This window comes from Apteryx mantelli, chromosome 5 (assembly GCF_036417845.1).
Source record: "Apteryx mantelli isolate bAptMan1 chromosome 5, bAptMan1.hap1, whole genome shotgun sequence".
NCBI classification, from domain to species: Eukaryota; Metazoa; Chordata; class Aves; order Apterygiformes; family Apterygidae; genus Apteryx; species Apteryx mantelli.
The window spans coordinates 34,045,917-34,062,173 of record NC_089982.1 but is presented as its reverse complement, the minus strand read 5'-3'; the positions used below and the strand labels follow the sequence as shown (position 1 = coordinate 34,062,173).

The 16,257-nt window shown below is 38.2% G+C and overlaps 1 long non-coding RNA gene across 4 annotated transcripts in view; it reads left to right on the top strand.

Annotated features, from left to right (window-relative positions):
* The window catches only part of LOC106492016 (uncharacterized), an 80,176-nt gene that overhangs the window by 4,380 nt on the left and 59,539 nt on the right, over window positions 1-16,257 (top strand). For all 4 annotated transcript variants that reach the window (XR_001293908.2, XR_010884374.1, XR_010884373.1 and 1 more), the window contains exon 2: window positions 4,758-4,966. This is a non-coding gene — a long non-coding RNA (uncharacterized lncRNA). The remainder of the gene's footprint in view (window positions 1-4,757; window positions 4,967-16,257) is intronic.

Genomic DNA, 16,257 nt, shown 5'->3' with positions numbered 1-16,257 from the left:
TTACACAACAATGAATCAGTGCAAAAAGATTCTTTTAAGCTTGAAAAAAACAATATAGACGTCTGTTTTCATCTCAGGTATTTCCCCTTTGAGCTCAGAAATCTTCCTGGATAAATTTAACTTACAGAGTTCTTTTGGTCAGTTTGTGGATGACTTTATCTACTATTACTTTCAGATTCTAGTTATTTAGATTATTTGGCAAAGAGATTGAGGAAAGACAAAACAGACTTTTAAATGAGATGACTTCTTGTCCACACACTTTGAAATTGTTCATTGATTGTTAATCTACCTTTTGTCTTTTTGTATTCTTCCTCTCATCTGAATGTAGGAAAATAAATAAAAGGGTACACTGCAAAACTCGTACCAAAAAGGAACAGTTTTAATTTCTACATTGGTGAAATATGTTGAGATTTCCTTTTTTGTAGAAAACTCTCCTTCCCACTTCTGGAATGGAAATTCACTGGTAAATATTTGTCCTCTCATTTTTGCCAAAGGATCAGTTGACTGCCTTATTCCATGCAAGGGAATTTCCCTTTTCTTTTTAGACTAAGCAAGTAAGAAGGAGCAGGCAAGCTGGTTGGCCAACCATGCAGAAACTTCCTCAGGTCTATTCTGCTCAAAAATAAACCAACAGGATTTTCCCTCCATAAGGATGATACCTTTGCATATATCCTGCTGTAGTGAAAGTGAGCAGACTTTTTGTGTCCTGGAAAGCATTTTCCAAGTTCAGCACAATGGAAACTTAATACTTCAGATAGGCTTGATTTGGAAAGTTTGATTTGATCCTGTAATAGAAATACAAATCACTATAGAGATGACCTTGTTTTCAGGAAAAATTGTAATTTGTGGTCATGGAAGAGGCCAGTATTTCATTCTCCCATGCTGTGCATAGTCAAGAAAGCATATTGAGCAGCCAGGCTCTTGGGTTGAGCATGGTTTGTCCTCCAGAAACACAAGGTGGAAGTTATATTGAACTCTTCCCAAAAGGGAATTTATTACAAGATAGAGCACTGAGGGAGGAGTTAAAGGCTAAGAGAAAGCAAATATGAAGGCATTGCAGGCTGATGGTTTCTGTTACAGCATGAAAAAGCAAGCACATCAGAGAATGTGTTGGTTAGAGAGGTTTTCATGCAATACGACAATTGGACTAATTGAGCTTACAATGCAAGTATAATTATATGTTCTGTCAGCTACAAAGCCTGCCTTTTTTTTTTTTCCTTTGTTGTAATCTCCACGGTTAAGCAGTTCCGTGTAACTGATATTTTGAAAATAAAATAAGGAAATTGAAAGATTAACTAGAAGTGTTTGAAGAAAGGAGGAAGGTGTTTGAATGCCAGACTGAGATAAGATGTGTTTAGCTGAAGCTCCTGTCGCTCTCTCTAGCAGATTTATCCAACATCTATGCTGCAGTACTCCCAGGAAATCATTTAATCAGAGAATTAAAGTCACTGGATGTCTTGGAATATTTTTGACACTGCAGTAGGAACATGCAGCGAAAATCAAAGAAATTAGTCAGTTAAAGAAGGTGCTGGTGAGGAGAAGTCCCTCAAATGAATGCACAAATGACTTCGAACATTGCATAAAGGGCTTACCATCACAAGACAGAAAGAACAGCAAGAAGGAGCCTTTCTAACATAGTCTCAGACTACAGGGTCATACTTTAGGGCCCACAGTCATATTGTCTGAGTTCTGGTACTACACATGAAATTAGCACCACTGTGAAATATCTTCTCTGCAGAATTGGAGGGATTGGAGGAATTGCAAAGGATGCCTCCTTTAGAAATGCTTAGCCCTCATTCTAAGCAATTTCTCTTCAGACAGCCACATTTACTTCTCTTTTATCTAAATGGAAGAATAAGAAATGTAAGCCACTTACAACATTAACACTTTCTACTCGAGTATTGGCAGAGGCAGTTTCAGGGGTAATCCTAGCAATTGCCTACAGCCTCTGCCATAGGGGAGCCCTATTATATTAAACCAACTAGCCGTGCAAGTCATCTAGGCTGAGATTCATCTCATTTAAATGTAGTCATCTACAATGTAGTTGTTTGCATGTGAGCTAGTCATCTACGCTTCGTTTATAGCCAGTGCCGAGATATAGGCGACTAGGACACGTTTCATCTCTTCCTAAGGCAGATGTCTAAATTGATTAGATGAATTGTGTCCTTGAAGTGCTTATTTATCTCTGTTGACTAGAAAAGGAGTCTAGACAACTAGCTCAAAGGTAGACAGCCATACCTGTGACATGTAAAATTAGGTAAGATGAAACTTACCCCTTAGCATGTGAGTGAGAAAAGCAACCATATTCTCAAAGGTAAATGCCAGTCCTGATTGGGGATATATTTTTTTAATATCTGTTGAGTGTTTTTGAGAATTTTGAAAATCCTCAGCCTTTATTGGTAGCAGGGATAGGAGATCTAATGAATTTACAAATTAGATAAAAAGATCTGAGAGCCATGGTCAAACACTTGGCCCTGAAGCAATGACAGTCCTGCCCAGACAGAGCAAACAGGAGAGAGAGATCCTTTCTGTAGCTGTTTATGAAAACTTTAGTACTTTGTCTTGAGACTTCCAGAGCCTAAATCTAAGGAGATTTAGATGTTTTTCTACCATTAAAATTATTATTTTAGAAATCTCTATCACAATATCTAAGATCTATAGAGCATTTAAAAGCCCCTCCCGAGGGCCAAAGGAAGGTGTACTTTTCCCTCTGCCTTTCCAAATAGGGGAACATGGAATTTTCCTTTGCAGGATTTTCATTATTTTATTTTATTTCATTTTAAGAGTTTTCACACTGGGCTCAGGCTTCATTAGAAAAATTTTTTTCTCTCTCATAGGTTTGAACTCTTTTGGGTTCAGTCTGATCTTTTCTGGCAAGAATTATTATCTTGTCATGAAAGGACAGTAGTAGAGCAAAGCAGATATTGTCAGCTAAGTGAGTGGAACATATCATTTTGCCCACGTTTATATTACAGCTTCCAAATGTTTCTGTACTCCTCAAAACAGAAAGAAAAAATCACATTAAAACTGATAGGTTATAGAAGGTGGAGTGCCACTGCCAGGGGACGAGAAAATGGCTAGCCCAGAGGCCACAGAATGTCAGGGACAAATTAAAAGAATATAAGAGAAACAGTACAACAAGAGAACAGTGGAGTCACAACTGTTTTTTCATGATGTCTCAGGCCAAGTCTAGAAAAAGAAGAGGGAGGGACAATTATATCAGTGAAAGAGAACATTGTGAAAAAAAGTTATACCTTCTCAGCATCTCACAATTCTAAAAAATCTCCTTGGACACACTGATCTAATTTTACAAGTAATATTAATGATTAGGGGGGTTGTTCCATTTCTCTTATTTCCAGTAGTTCTGGGGAACAGAGTTCTCTGTAATCAAAAAATGAGATGAGAATCTGAGGGACAGTAGAGAGAAAGAATTCAAGACAGGCATGGATGCATTCTTGTCAGCGTTGCAAAGTTCAGATTATATCTGAAAAGCTCAGTAAAATTCACTGAGATAAAAACTCTTTCCTTTTTCCCCTCACCCCAAAATGATGTGTCTTTGGCCTTTTTCAGTGGCACTACAGTGTTAAGAGGCTTTGTCCCTTCTGCAGCTCCACAGTAGTCCAACAGAAATGCCACATTCTCCTTGCTTCTTCCATGCACAAACATATTTTCTGATTAAAAAAAAAAGCAAAGAAAGGGAGAAAGATATCTCTAAATTACAGGTGGATAGAATATAATGTTTCACTTGTAGTTAAAAGCAAAAGTTTAAATTTCCTAAAAATCCCCAAACATTCCTATCTTTAGCTGTCTACCTGCCACTGTTTCCTTGAGGGAGACAAAATACCAGTTCACTGATTAGGCCTTCACCTTGTCCACAGAGCCCAGGCCATTCAACATGGTAAGAAATAAAACTTTAGCTTACCTGATCAGCCACACAACTCCAATATTGAGTATTGATAGTATGAGTGAATAGTCACAATGGGCATTCACTAGCAAGCCACAATTTGCACAAAATATGGATTAAACTGTTCACAGAAAACTTATGACCAGGTGAAAGAGCTGCCTTTGACCCTAAAATAAATCCTTTCCATTTATTGATTCATCTGTCTCTACTGGAGATGATTACCTTCTATTTTAAAAGATTTAATTTAACCATTACTTCTGGGGTAGAAATCTTGTGCTCATCTGAAAGCTGTTCATATTTACTGTGGGCTTTCACATATAGTTCTTTGCAGTTGTTAAGATCTAAGTCCTTAGTAGAGGATTTACTATTTCAGGAACTGAAATTTTTATAGATTTATTTTATGGTATAGCTATTACGGCATAATTTTGAACGGATTGCTTCATTTGCTGAGTGCTGAAATCTATTCCAGAACAATAATTGTTCCAGACAGTCAGTCACAGACATTCCTGTCATTCATTATCTATTACACAAATACTACAGGAAAAAGGCTGAAATTCATACTATGGCCATTGCTGTAGGCCTCAGATAACATTAAGGTGTTATGTCTCATGCACTGAATATTTCACAAAGTGTTCCAATATTTTATTTCCTGAGAAAATACAACTTTTAGAGTTTGAATGTTAAAAAAGCAATTAAAAACGGAATTTTGTTAGGTAGTGAATAACAGCTTTTTAAAGGGTAGCACCAACTAGTATTCTCTTAAATAATTTTAATGTTAGCTTTTTCTAGTGCTTCCTCTTCCCAAAGTGTTTAATTGCTTGAAACCTTCCTCTGAATATTCCTGCTCCTCTAGAAGCTGGATGCCTTGGCAGCGTTTCCTTTGAATGTGGAAGAAATCAGTGATCCAAACAAAATCCTCAAGAAAAATAGAAAGAAGGATTCAAACAGAGAAATATGTGGTAGCCTGTGGTTAACTCACTTCCTCAGAGTGTGAGAACACTGAGCTTTGATCCCTGCTTTATCTGACACTGAGTAGAACTTGAATCTGCCTCTGCTTTCCAGGTGAGTACCCTAACTACTAGCTATTTTTTCTGGGTATTTTTACTCTTTCTTACTCTCTTATTTTGTTCAGAAGTTCTATTTTAGAATTAAGAAATAAGTTTAATATGAATTAATATTTTCTGAGGAAAAACTGTCTTGGAGAACTGTCTGATGAGCTGCGCTTTAGTGATGAGGTCCTACCTGTGCAGTACAGGGAATTGGTGGGCTGCTGTGATAACATTAAAATGATGCAAACCAGCAACTCAAAACTTGCCTGTAGATAATTAGTTTTTTAACCAGACTCACAGCAAGCAAAACACTTCCTGTGCCAGTTTCTACACTGCTGTTTTAGATGACCAGCAAATAAAAGCAGATTATGTGTCCAGAAATTGAAATACTTGTTTGATTTAAATACATATTTCCTCCAGTATGCTGCCATTGAACATTTTAGGAAACTGCCATCTTGGGGAAGGAAGAAATAGTTCTTTTTGACCCATTAGCTTTAGTTATAAAGGCAAATAGTTCACCCACAACCTCACATGCAGTATGTAGTATTGCACACAACTCAGTGGGTAACTTCACAGTGAAATCAACAGGCAGTGTATCTGTTTGTCTTGCATAGCTGTGTTTTTTTTTTCTCTTTGGAGAGTGCAGTGCTGAAGAGAATCTCGTTATTTTATTATGCTTGCTGCTTCTTAGTATTTTTAGTGTGTTAATTTCCAAAGGTGAATTTTCTATAGAGAGACAGCACAAACCTTTTCATCAGTGTAGGCAAACTTGAAATTTGCCTTCCTACAGTTAAGGACAAAAATAAATTGCCCTGTTTTCATCCTCAGGAGTAGCAACATTCAGTGTAGCAGTAAAGGCAGAATGGGATCACAGAATGCAGGTGGGAGTTGGGAAGGCTTCAGTGAGAAGTTTCAGGAGATTGGGAAACATTAAAATCTACTGTGGTCAGGATGGAACTCTGTCTCTCTGCTCTGGATAAGACCTTTTCCAATCTCACTGGGGGGCTGAAGTGCCAGGTAGAGGGTGCAGTGCATGCGGTGTTGGAGGCAGTGCATGACAGGGTGTGCCCGACCCTATTAAAAGGCCACACTTTGCCAAGGGAGTGAAGTGAATGCGGCACCTAAAATCACTCCTTTGGAGAGGAAGAGAGAGGTTCCAGACTCTGTTGCAGCCACAGAGGAGTGTCATGAGCTGTGGGAGAAAAGCAGGAGCATGGAGGGACCAAGCAGGTAGGACCAGCCATGAACTGAAAGAAAGAGTGGGGTTGAAGCCAGGCATACAAACTTGGAGGCAGATGACTCATCTATTGCCATCCTATTTTTCCAAGCAACTGCTTGTGTCTGTAGCCAGCTCTATCTCTGTAAGGTGTTTTGCCCCTCATATTTTACCCTGTTGTATAAACACCGAGTGTGAACCTTTCTCTGAGGATAATATGACTGTTCAAATACAACAGCCAAAGATCTGGATGTAGTTTATGTAATACCAGTCATACAGCAGAAAGATCTGAGTTTGCAACACTAATTGTATGCTAGTCCTTGGCCTTCCACATACAGCAAAGTAGAAATAATAAAGTGTTGTCATCAAAAGGCAGGATGTCAGAGAGTTCTTTCTGCATAATTGTTTTGATAGTGTGAGAGTGCAGGTAACATAAGAAGCACAGGAGAATCGTGCAAGCTTTCTGAGAGCTACAGACTTTGAGAGACTTCTTCATTTTCTGGGTGGGGAGGTGAGCTGACAACTTTTGCTCCGCAGTACCAAGACTCTTCCAGGAAACAAGCTGCTTCGGTGTGCCTTTCCCAATATTCACAATGTTCTTTCTCTGTGCAGAGTGGGACAAAGTGCATTGTGGGAACCAAGTGGGATTCAATAGTTTATTTTCTCTCTTCCCAGGACAGCTATTTGTGAACTTGCTGTAGCTAAAAACTGGGTATTTAATCCAATTTGAAAAGTGCCCAACACACCTAATTAAGCAAATCCAGAGCTAGTAATAATAATGATAAGCTAGAGTCTAATTTGTTACATTCATTTGCAGATTCGAAGATAAAGGCCTATCTGGGGCCTTAACAACAGGTTAAAATTGACTTGAAATCCCCTCACATGGTAAGGTGAGGAGAAATATCATAACCTCAGCTGTATTTTATGACCTTGATCACTTTTATGTCCATCAGCGATGACACATCTCCATCTCCATGGAGAAATCAGGCTCTTTACAGCAAAAATGCAAAATTAGGCCTCCCACATTTTGTTCAATAAATGTTTCACTTGCAAGAAGAAATTATTCTGTTCTGGTTATACAGATAATATCTGTCAGTGCAACACAGAATCTTGGTCCAACATAGCACATGGTATTCTCCCCTTTGACAATGCTATAATTTCCACTCCAACATTTTCTGGCTGAAAATTGAAAGCAAGTGTGCAAACTGTATGTAGCTCCTATTTTCTTATGAATGCGTAGTTACGGGCTTCCATAAAACTTGTTTGTGAAACATGTACTGTTCCTGACTAGTAATGTCAGAGTTGTTGAGTTGTTGCAATGGCTAATTTCCATTAGTTGCAACATACTGTAATCTTAATAAGAACATAGTGACTTAAATATCTAATAAAAACAGACAGATTCAAAATATGAATGAAAGTAACCAGCTTAGGTTCAAGAGTATTGATATTAATGGGCAACAATAATTTTACTCTTACTTTATTCTGTAGCAATCTAAATAAACCATTCACAAAACCACATTGCTGGCAAGTAAGGAAGATACATCTACTGTAAAGCTGGGGAATAGCATTATTAGTCAAGCAAAGACAAAGAAGAGTAAAGAACAATATTTTAATAAGGGGGGAAGTAAGTAGAGATAGAGACCAAAGGAGAGTGTAGTGTATCCCCTGTGTTTTTTGTCTTAGATTGTAAATTCTTTGGAACAGAGATTGTCTTTCTACCCTGAGTTCAGATCTAACTCCAAGACTTCTCAGGCATTAAAGCCAGTTCCATTTCTCCCAAGGGGACAGAAGGGAGGTTAGATAAAGAGCCAAAGGACTGTACTGGCTACACCTCCTGGCGGATGTGGTATTGGAAGATAGTGATGGAGACTCTTTCTTCTGCTCCAACCCCTTTCTGACTGACAGCAGGAATTCAGAACGACAGCAGTGTTCATTGTGCTGTTACAGAGATCTGGTAGAGACAAAATATGCTATAAAACCATGTCTGTTTTGCCTCCAGATCAGCCTCTTCTTGTAAGCAACTGCCAGGTTTTCACATGCCTGCTTTCACACTGCCTGTGTTTGTCCAGCTCAGTACAATCTTGGTTCTTGTTGCTACAATTATACAAACAATAGTCAGTAACAATGTGGCCTCTGATTTTGAAACGCTGAGAATAGTAATTTTTTTTTGCAAAAACCTCAGCCAATGTGTTAAAATAAGAGCTGGTGCTTACACATGGGCTTTGTTGACTTTAAGAATGTTGTTGAGTCTTGTATTTGACTTTTCAAAACCTAATTAAAGATTCACTGCAATACACAGTGCTCCTTCACACTTGTCTGGATGAGTAGACGTCTACTTGTATAAGCTGAATGGCTTTTTGGGGCAAACAGTGTGTCTTGCAGGACTGGGGCACTGAAAATGTACGTAATAAACAGCATGCACACGGGTCCGTTAGTTACAGTGGCAGTTGTTAACATGTGCCAGCTTGGTATTTGTTTGCATATGCAACTGAAAGAGATGTGCTTGCAAGTATGCCTATTTATTTACACAACACACTGTGAAAAGCCCCAGACTAAGGGAACATTATGGCTATGTAGTTCAAATACTAGAAAGTTGGTGTGCAACCATAAATCTGCTCTTACATGACCATATATCTGTACTGCTGTTTCCTTGCCAAATTCAGAGCAAAAAAATATTATCCTAGAAGCTGCTGAAGTGAGTGGGAATTGAAGTAATTTTGCACTATACTACACTGTGTGAGGAGAGTGTGTGACATGTTCTTCAAAGTTGTTTAAAAACAGAAGTGTAGATTTAAATAAGAGACCATCTCATGGTGCAAAGCTAATATTTGATCTAAACAAGCTGTAACCCAGCATTTAAAAAACGGGATTTCCTAAGTTTCTCTGAGAGAAAACAGCAAAATGAGAAACATGCTGTCTTTGCTTTTTTCTAGTCAAAATGCCAAGACAGCACCAGAGATAGGGAAGTGAAATTGCTTAGGGTGGGTGGATTATACATTAAAAATATTAAAGAATGCAGTCAGAGTGTCTCAAATTGCAGTAGTCCATTTAGATTCTTAGTTGCTGCTTGGTCTACCTGAATTCTGTTCTGAGTATTTAGACAGAATTTCTGTGGATGACACAGGCCTCATACTAGTGCTTTTTACGGGAATGTATTTCATCCCAGCTGCATAACTGTGAGCGGCTGCAGTCCACAAGAAATGCCGTATGTGTTAATTGTTAAACAGACATTTCTCATTTGCTGCAATGTAATTGGCATGTACAAGGTAGAAAACACAGTAACTGGGAAGCAGCTAGTAACAGTGTTCATTCACTGTATGTATTTTTTCTATGTGAGATGAAAATGTTTTTCACTTCAAGGCAGCATATATATGCTGACAGGAACTCAGTTTAAACATGAGATGCCGTTGGTAAGAGCCCATAGATGCAAACACAGGCTCACACCAAGTTGTGATCTAACTTTTTGGAATTTGTGACCTTTAGCTCCAGAAACACGGACACGGTAAGATAAGAAGAACAGCTCTACTAGCTTACCCATAGATAGGGAACTGATAAACACTTAAGTAGTTTGACGTTCCATCCTGCAGGATGTAGGAATATGCATACATGTGGTATAATTACAGTGCAACTTCTAATGACTGTTATTTTCACACATCATCATCAGCTAAAAGCAACTTTACACGTCAAGAAAGCCCATATGTCGTGGGAATCAGCAAAACAACTTTAGCAAAACAGTATGATTTAGAATGTCAGCAACTTTCTGAGTGATCAAGTAAAGAGAATGTCACTTTGATTTATAGGTCATCACAGTTGTAGGGAACACCACCGAGGTACATGCGCGAGTATATCAATAACAATATTACCGTAACCTTCTAATGCATTACAGAAGGAGCTCCACCCTACATAATCTCTTGTGCTTAAAAGCATTTCAGTATCCACAGATATAATGAGCTTAGAAGACTGAAATAATCAATACTCTCTGCTTTTCTCGTACACTGAAACAATTAATATATCTTTGCAAAGTCTTTGTGGGCATATCATTACAGACATCAAGAGCTGCTACTGCTGATGAGGCAGTGCAACTTGTGGGAGGGGAGGCATCCCTGTCATGAGGTTTCCTCAATGGTGGCTAATATACTAACTGTAAGTGTGCATGATGCCAAATGATACTGAAATGATTAAATACTAGCGCTTGTCACTGCTACCACTTGCTGTAGCATGCAGAAGAGTCAAGGGCCCAACAATTTCCATTTTTCTGTGATCTGCTATGAACTTTCTTGTTCATTAGAACATGCAATAGTGTAGTGCAGAGTGATGCACTGGGTAGGCCTGGGGTGATGCTGCATAAATGAAGCAGGCTGATTGGGAGACCAAGGTGTTGGGACATACCGGAAGGTGCACTTGCCCTGAATGTAGATATAGCTACAAAAAGTTGTTTCCATGAAATGGACACATTTCACTCTGCTAAGATGGAACTGCTCTTTTTTCTCATTCAAGTCAGTATCTCTTTTTATGTGAAAGTGATCAGGATCGGGCTTTTTATAATTCACTTAAAATAGCAAAAATCCAACCTAATATGAATTTTCCAATGATAATGACTTCACAACATTAATGAATAAGTACCTCTATACCATTTTGGAGAGCTGCCACCATTAGAAAGTCTGTTTTTTTCAGACAAAAGACTGTATACTAGAAAAGGAAAGGTCAAGGGCAATTATTTTGTCTAAACTATCATGACTATTTCTTTTGACGAGCACTGTAACAATTTCTGGCATGGGCCCTTAAACTGAATGAAAACATAGCTTGAATAGTCTTCTCATTGTATGTTTATAGTGTAATTTTCTGTCCTGAATTTTTATTTTAGATCAGTATTGGAAAGAAAAAATAATGCCGTCTTGTTTCTTCCTGAAATGTACTAGGCAGTATTTCATGGCTTCCCAGTTCTTCTTTGATTATAGTCTAGAGAATGTATTGTAAGAGTTTGTTTACTTCGAGAGGGAGGGACTTTCTTACGCCCCTCTAACAAAGAAATTGCTGCTTAGTCCTGTGATATAACATATTTAGCAAGTGTTCCTGATGAAAGATATTGAGAGAGTATCCCAGATTGTCTGTACTAGAAACCTTACTAGCAGCCATACATTTAGGGATTTCATTAGTTATATATATTCAAAACCCACAATTAAAGAAGCAACAATCCCTTCAAAAACCTTACCTAACATTTCTCTACTATTCATGTTGTCCACTTCTCTTGTTTCAAAAATTGCACAGTAGTAAGCTTTGTGAGTCTGAGCCTTTTTAGGCTTATTCTCCTCACATAACTTTACTGAAATACAATGGACTGTCTCCCCATTTAACCTGGGAAAAAGGAAAAGATCAATATACCTTCTACCCCCAAGCATTTGTACTGTCTTCATCTGTTTCACATCATAATACATTGCCTTCACCATACCTATGGATTTGTATGCATGCCTCTGATTAGAAAAGCATGTCTGCTCTTGGTCAGGTCTTTTCCTGTTCTGTGCATCCCCAAGCCTGTGAAGCCCTGGCCTTGTCTCCCAGCAGTGCGTGGTAGTATAGACTCATTTCTCATGATTGCTTTACTCACTATCTGAACTTCAATTAAGGACTGAGGAACTCTTCTGTTTCATTTTTCACTTACAGAGCTTAAAACTTTTATATGCAGGCGTGGGTAAGGATTATTTATCCTTATTTTATGGATGGAGCAGCTGATTTTCAGACAATGTTTGTTCTGGGTTGTTTTGCACTTTGTGAATGAAACTGATGAAGCTGAAGAGCTTTCACAGTGCTTTCAAGGTAGTATTTAAGAAGTTGGGAGCTGTAGGTGCTTCTGGATGGGAAGCCTAACTTGAAGCCCAGTACGTTTATGCAGCATCACCCCAGGCCTACCCAGTGCAGATCACTCTGCACTACACTATTGCATGTTCTAATGAACAAGAAGGCTCACAGCAGATCACAGAAAAATGGAAATTGTTGGGCCCTTGACTCTTCTGCATGCTACAGCAAGTGGTAGCAGTGACAAGCGGTTATGTTGCAAAGCAAATCTCAGCAGAAAATCCTTTAATAGTAGTAATATTTTTAGTCAAACAATCTGAGATAATGCGGAATGATTATAAAACTGTCAGCCACCATTTTCCCAAAGTTTTCCCACTTCCCTAGTCATCAATTTGTATAAAAATGCTTTGCTGTAAGAAGTCATGGGCGAAAGATGATGTTGAGTGACTTGTGCATTAGACAAAACCTAGAGCAGTAGCTTGCAACAATGCATCATGTGTGACAGCTCCCTGGGGTATGATAAAGGTTTTGATTGATATTTCTTGATAAGAGGGGGAAAGAGACAGTACAGATTCTGCTGTAGAAACAGTTGAAAAGGACCAAACTACTTTGTCATTTGCTCTTTCCCCTTTCTTTTCACCAACTGAATTCCCTGTGAAAAGAGCTAGGTGGAATATCAGGAAATGCAACTCAAAGTAAAAATTAAGCCATCAGCCAGCGAGTAAATTTCAGCCTTTTTTTCTATCTAGAAGTCTGGGTAGTCTACAGGTTTTAAGTAGATTGAGTTCCATCTCAGTGACAGATTTTCTAAGACTATTAAACCGTAACCAGATGTACTTAATAACAGAAGTAATAATAACAATAACAACAATAAATAGAAACTCATTCACACATACTCCTGTCAAATTCTTTAAAGCAAGCCAAAGCTTTACAGGACAGAACAAAACCCAGGAAAGAATAAAAAGCAGGTGGGGATGTAGTTAATGGAGAGAAATAATTTTTTTGATATGGGGAGGCAGCCTTGATAAAATTTTGATCAAACATATCTGTACTTTTGATAGAAACCAAAATTAGGGTGTGAATCTTGAGGCAATGTATTTATACAAAAACACATTTTCCTTAAGTGATTCTGAAAGACTAAATATGCTAACCATTGAAAATCCTTTGCAGTTGCTTCTATGCTTGTAATTTTACTGCTTGTAAGAAATGTTTGTAATAAGTTATTTGATAGTTTTGATTTACTTTAAGGAAAGACTGCATCATGCCATAGGCTTCTGACTAGGTCTGAATTCACATGCGTAGGGAAGGAATGACTTTCTGGGACATTATTACTCTCTATTTCTTTCCCTGCACATGCAAGTCTGGCTGGTTCCAGTAATTATCATGGAGCTGAAAAACAGTGTTTGTTGCCTAATCATGTACTTACTGTGTTTTTACACAGCCCTTGCTTTCAGAGACATGTGAACATGAGAATATTTGAGATTCCCATCTTCTGTTTTTCCCTAAAAAGGCCTGAGATTTCATGGTTGTAGAGAAAAACTTGGAAATATGCATTCTAAAGCCCTTATGGATCCACAGTTTATCATTCAATCAGTCTCATGATTTTGGTATACTTCAAATTAGCAAAACTGTTTTCCCACCCATTTCTTTGCTTCCTTTTTTTTCACTTGTAAGGCAGTAGGGTAGAAAGGGGGAAAGGAGGAAGGCACAGACTGAAATTTTATTTTACTTCTATGTGAGCTGTGAAAGGGGAAGGGCTGGTTACTTAGACTCCTTCCTCCTCATTACCCTGACACACAGAAGGGCTAGATTCAGTTTGGCTCACAAGGCAGAACCAATCATAGTAGCAATTTACTGGAAAATTTAGTGAAATGAGATTGTTAAAGTTGACAGTACCTGGTTTTCAGAATTAATTAAAAATGTACTTTAATTCATGCAACAGCATGAACTAGAATCTCTCCCTTCCTCAAAAACACAAAAATTAATAGGAAGCAGCTTCCTGTCAGCCAGAGTAAAAGATACTTTCTGTCATCAGTCCTCAGTTTCAGGCACCAGTACATTCCAAATTCTACTTTTTTTTGGCCCACTTTACATGGTCTCTTTCTTGCTTGAGTTAATCTAATGGCTGAGTTACATTTTTGTTTTTAAATCTGAGAGCAAAATGACAAAAGAGAAATCCAAGATGTAATTGAGCAAAAAATGACATGGAGGTAAAATCTTGTTTTCCAAAATGTACGGCCAAATGTGAAGTCAGTAGAGTAACTTTAGATTTACAAAGCTGGAACTGAAAGCAGGATTTGGCCCTTCAAATCATGGATTACTAGATTTGGAACAGAACTTCTGTAGTTCCATTCCAATTTGGCTCTCTCAAAACATGAATTCTGGATATAGTCCCAACAAGACAAGAATTATTTCAAAGAATAATTTTTTTGTTTGCATAGCATAGATTTTCACTTTGTTATAAATACATCTTTTAAATTAAATTTCCCTTGAAAAACAATGATATAAGGAACAAAGTGGTTTGTTAAACTCTGGGTATTTTTGATGAAATCTAGAACTTGAGTTGGGGGCTATTTGAAGTCCAAACCACTGCTTAGTTTTGTCATGACAACAAGAATAGGATACTCAATCACAAGCAGAGAATAAGCTGGCCTCCTGGTTTCCTTTGCTTTTCCTGGAGCAAGACAAAAACTTCACAGGCAGCAATGGTACGGGTATTTTTTCTCTCTTCAGTCAAAGAGGACATGGTTTTCAAAACACTTCGTCTGTGGACCACACACAAAGCCTGAGGTTAACGCTGTTATTGCTCCTTTGTCAGGACTTTTTGTCTGCTCTGCCAAACCAATTGCTTGTTTCCTTATTAGATAGGATTCTTTTCCAGTAGCTGTCTCCGTTGGCCTCAAAATAAACCCCTTCCCTTGAAGAGAAAGATCAGCGGTGTGCTGTTGTCCCCTTGGTAAAATGGCAGAGTAAACATTTCACAGTAGAGTGTTCCTGTCCTCCCTCAGCCCCTTACAGAAAAGGCAAAACAAACAAACAAAAAATAAGCATATTTTTCCTCTCACTTTGGGGCTGAAGAGTGACTATATGGTACTTAGGTCGAACTCTGATTTCTCTAGTTTCTTTAACTCATTTCAAAAACAAACGAGCCTTCAAAACTTAAAACTCATCTTAAAACAAGATTATTTTACAAAATGTCAATTCCTTCTTAAATGAAGGCATATCTACGAGTTATAAGAAACTCTTGCTAGGAAAGTCTTTCTGCTCTCTATGTCTTCCAAGGAATGAGCGTCAATATGAGGACTGTTATCTAAAAGAAAAATTTCTGCCTATGTGTTTGGAATGGTTATCACTTAGTGTATCATTGGTCATTATCAGCATTTCAGAGACTTCAGAAGGTTCCCTAAAATACCTACCAGACTATCTTTATCTTTCCTTTTCCAGTTTCAGTTCATTGCTCTTATATTCATATTGACTCCCCTCATTTTCCTAGGGCCGTGAAAAGAATTTCTGGTTCCAGGGGTTCAGCTTTCTCTTTTTATTCTCTGTGTGATAAATTTCCTTCTAGTACAGTCTTTTTTTACCCTTCACTTTTTCTTCCTGTTTTTTTCTCACCAGCTTTGTTTTCCTCCTTGCATGTTAACTACTCACTTGTTCATCTGCCCTATTACATATTTTATTTAATCTTCACTCTCTACTGTTTACCCACTTGATCAGCTGGTGCCTAACTTTCTGCCTCTGCATTATATCTTGGCCTCATCATCCACTTAGAGAATTCTGTTTGCTGTTACACTGAGCACAGAGCACTGACACTTTGTCTGGATGCCAGAGAGGGCTGGTTTTTCTGAATAACACCCAGCACTGCTGGGACTGAGGGGAGAATCTCATTCCAGAACAGTGTGGTATAATACTAGAGTCACATTATCTTCCTCTATTCTCTAATCCTTCTGCCCAGAAAGATTGTGCTAATAAATGATAGAAGATCTAATCAGATCAAGATCTGATTTCTTCTTGGGACAAATGGCAAGTGAAAGTTAAATCTTCCTTTTTAGACTCACTTAGGAATGTTGAAAATATTTTATTTTCCACCATCTAGGATTTGTATTATACAAAAAAAAAAAATCACTTCCTATTTTTCAAAGGATATTCAATGGTATCTTTCAATGGATGTTCATGCACCAGTACAGGCTGGGGCCAACCAGATGGAGAGCAGCTTTGCAGAGAAGGGCCTGGGGGTCTTGATGGACAAGAAGTTGAATATGGGCCAGCAATGCACCCTCCTGGCAAAGAAGGCC